General features: G+C 50.1%; 1 protein-coding gene across 1 annotated transcript in view; it reads right to left on the reverse strand.

The window, feature by feature from the left end:
* The window catches only part of TBX5 (T-box 5), a 44,773-nt gene that overhangs the window by 5,616 nt on the left and 34,890 nt on the right, over positions 1-4,267 (reverse strand). The gene's annotated exons all lie outside the window — the stretch shown is intronic.

A 4,267-nucleotide genomic window follows, 5' to 3' on the forward strand; every position in this document is an offset into this window, starting at 1 on the left:
TTTGTGCAAACCACTCTGCGTGTTGCGATTCTGCCGACATGATCTGACCCACTGTCATAGCCATGGGCCTGGTTCCTGCTCACGTGCCCAGTGCCTAGGACAGTGTGTGGTACTTAGTTGGGAATCGATGAATAATTGTTAATTAGATGGATGGGTGGGCAGATGGATAAAGATAGATGAATAAAAATATGTGGATGGATGGATGGATGGATGGATGGATGGATGGATGGATGGATGGATGGATGGATGGATGGATGCATGCATGCATGCATGCATGCATGCATTTTAGCTCCTAGCTTAAAGTAGACAGGACTAGAATGGTGTCACGGGAATATTCCTGACTGGGAATCAAAAGGCTCTAGTTCAAGTCTCACTTGGTCATGATCTGAAGTCGTTAAATTAATTTACTTGCTTATTCTCCACCTCCCCCAGTGGAATAGAAGTTTTGTGGGAGCAGAGGCCTCTGCCATCTTGCCTTCCCCTTATCCCCACCACCCAGCACAGTGCCCAGTGCAAAGTAAGTGCTCATTCGATGCTTATTTGATGATTGCATCCCAGAATCTGCCACTCACCAGCCACATAGCCTTGGCAATCTAACCTAACCTCTTAGTCCTCTGCTTGCCCACTGCAAAATGGGGGTGAAGGGCATCTCTTCTTGCTCAAAGATCGCAGTGAGGATCCAGCGAAGAAAGCCATGTGAAATTGCTCTAGAAAGCACACAGCACTGAATAAATGCACCCTGCAAAACCCTTCACTGTATCCAATTCCCTTTCCCCTCCCACCTCTGACTTCTCTGTGAATACCCAATGCAGTCAATGGCTTTGCTAAAATCTTTACTTGGGTTGCCTTGGGTTTCTAAGGGGGTGGGGAGGGCTTGTCAGGGTGGGCGGTGGTGGGGGGGATGGGGAAATAAAGACAGACAAGTGCTCTCCCAGGCCTGGGGTCCCGGCTGTGATTGAGTGGCATTGATAAAAGACCTTCCCGGCTCCATCCATCGGGACAGATAGTTTGGAGACAGCTGGGTCCAAACACAAGAAGCCCTCTGGCCTGCCTGGCCATTTGACATTTCATTGCCGGGGCCTCCGAGGCTCGGTGGAAAGGAGACAGACAATGAGGGGAAGTCAGATAGTAAGTGGGGCAGGCAGGGGCCGAGGGCAAAGCCACCCATGGAGTTATCACTTAACGGGAATCCCAAACTGGAAGGAAACCTCCACTGATTCCTTATCACTTCACAATGGAGGCTCATGATGAATTGCTTTTTGTCGTCTCCGAGGCAGGCAGGACAGACAGAGCTTGGCTGGAATGTTCCCTGTCCCTGGGAGCTTTCTTTTGGGAGCGGAGGGAGGTGAGAAGGGCAGAGGTTTCTGGAAAGGTGAAAGGAGTCCTGGAGGGTACGCATCCCATGTGCCCGAGAGCGGAGATGGAGGTGTGGACCTAGGGCGGGGCCGCTTACCGGCTGGGTGATGCTGGGCAAGTTACTCAACCTCTCTGAGGCTCAGTTTCCTTCACTGGGTTATCTCCAGCCAGCCACTCAGTCCTGATTCCACCCGCCTCTCCGGCTCTCCTCCTCGCACCCTGGTCTGGTCTGAGCCACCATCGACTCCCACCCCGGAACCTGCAACAGCCTCTCCACAGAGCTCCGGTGTCAATTCTAGTCCCCTCCTATCACGGCAAAGGGACTGCTTCTAAACGAGAACCTAATCCGGTCGCCCACGGGTTTAAACCCCTCTGGTTGCTGCCCGTGGGTGTTAAGCTAAATCCTCAAGCCCTTCAAACAGCTCGCCCTGGCGTCGTGCGGGACCCTGCCTTTCCCACAGTCTCATCTCCCACACATCCCTCTCACTGTGCTCCAGCCACCCAGGCTTTTGTTCGCTCCCCATCTCCAAGGGGCCGCCCACGTGCTTCCCTCCGTGCCTGGGCACTCACTCCCTCCCCCTTCTCCTAGCCGACCTCTACTCTGAGCTTCGATTCTTTCCTGATCCCCACTCTCGTCTGATACCCCCGTTTCATACTCATTAGCACTTTGCATATCTCCTTTATAGCATTCGATTACCCTTTTCATCAAAAAGCACATACAATTATACGTCATTATAATGTCTGACCTGCTTGTGACAGCGTGAGCTGCGTAAAGGCAGGATGGCGGTTAGCTAAAGCTAACGTGCACCGAGCACTTGTTTGTGTCGGGCGTTGTTTTAGGTGCTTTACATGGATAATCTCATTTCATTCCATAACCCGGTGGGGAAGGTACTTTCGTTATCTCATCGGGCAGTAGAGATAGTTGAGGCTCAGCAAATTGCAGCAACCTGCCCAGGGCCACACAGCTGGAAAGCGCCAGCTACTGGGACGTCCTGCAATGGACCAGCCATCAACTCCGGCTTCCCCAGCGGCCACCTGAAGTGCACCTTGAATTCACTGGAGGATCCCACAGAGTACTCCAAGAAAGTCAACAGCTCACATCATCTAAAGCAGTTCACCGGCCTTACATTCAAAGCCTTCTCAATGCATCCTCCAAGAATGCACTTATAAGGATGCTGCTATAAATATTGAACCTAAAAAAAGCGCCTTGATTCTTTTTAACTTCTTCCTCCTCGTCTTTTGGTCTGGCATTGATTTAATAGACAGAGCTCCCTAATTCAAACCTGGTGAGGTCTTAATCAGCACGTTTGACCCAGTCTCAAGAGCAGGTCGCTAACAGAGGATGAAATTTTGAGACTGTAGCTGATACTCAAAAGTAAATGTATAGGGTGGTGGTTCAGGGCCCAGGCAGAGTCTGCAGACCAGGAGTGGGTTCAAATTCCACCTTCGAGAACCACCAGCACATGATTTTACCTTCCCGAGCCTCAGTTTCTCTATTTATAAAGTGGGTTAATAATAACACCCACTTAATAGTGTTACTGCAAAGGTCGAGGGCTGGAACCTAGGCAGGGTACCCTTACCTAGGTAATGGGTAATAATATAAAACAGAATTTCCATGCAGGGACCTGTGCTCTGTGAGACATTCTTAACCTCTGCTCGTGCCTCAGGAGGCAGACATGTTTGCAGGCATCTGGTCTCCAGCCCATCTGGCGGCGGACGTGCTGGGAGTCGGGCCAGGGGGCCTGTTGGGGTGATATTGTTCAGGCCTTTGAGATCCAGGGAGCTTGGATGGGCTTCAGGTAAGTCTGGAAACCTCAGCCTCACCCAGGTCAGCTCCCCAGCCCAGGCTTGGACCGAAGACAGCTCCTCCCTCCTTCAAAACGCAAGATTAGTAAATGTCAAATAGTCAAACCGTTAGTTTCCTCACGTAACCCCAGCTCCAAAGAAAGCCACCTAAGCCTCCATTTCCATCGGTTCTTATTAGTGAGTTTTTTTTTTAATGGTCCAGACACTGGGCACTGGATTTTCAAAGGCATCGTGTTGGCTTCTGAGGCCGAGAGATTCGACAGGCCCCTCTGAAGACTAGGATTTGGGCCTGCTTATTGAGTCAATCCTGGGCTAACCACGTGACAAGCATGCTTTCATGACATCTTCACAGCAAGCCTATGAGACAGGTCCAGTCATGAGCCCAAATCTACAGAATTTTTTTTTTTTAAATGAAGCTTAGAGGGCTTAAGTAACTTGCTCCTAATCATAAAAATTTGCAAATGGCAGAGGTAGGATTCATCTCAATTGTCTGATTCTGAACACCACCGGCATAAGCACTAGGCTACATGGTCCCTTCCTCCGATATTCGTTTTCTCAAGCCTCTGCCTAGGTGAGCAGCCTTCTCTTCGCTTCCTCCTGGGACCTGCTGCCTGGAGTGATACCTGCCACTTTATGCAATTATAGCTACCACTGACTGAGTGCTTACAATTATCAGGTACTTTAGAGAACTTAGCTCTATTTACAAAGCAGGAAACTGAGGCACAGAGCGACTAGGACACCTGCCTGAGGTCACACAAGAAGAGCTCACGCCAAGCAATTGTTCTAGTAAACTGAACTTGACCGCTCTGCCCATGTCCTTCGCTTCGATTCTGGCTTGAAAACCATGCCACTAGAAACTTCCTTCTCTAATCTAGTCCCTTTGGACTCTGATGACTTAGGAAAAGTCATCCATCCCTCATTTGGCAAAGGAAACTGAGTGTCCCAGACACCAGCCTAGTAGATTTAAAAAGGGGATGCAAAGGGGGAAAAAGTCACTTGTGATTTATTTCCTTCCTTCCTTCCTTCCCTTCTTCCTTCCTTCCTTCCTGCCTTCCTTCCTTCCTTCCTTCCTTCCTTCCTTCCTTCTTTCCCCCTCCTCCCTCCC

Source organism: Pteropus alecto, unplaced genomic scaffold, assembly GCF_000325575.1.
Source record: "Pteropus alecto unplaced genomic scaffold, ASM32557v1 scaffold113, whole genome shotgun sequence".
Taxonomy (NCBI): Eukaryota; Metazoa; Chordata; class Mammalia; order Chiroptera; family Pteropodidae; genus Pteropus; species Pteropus alecto.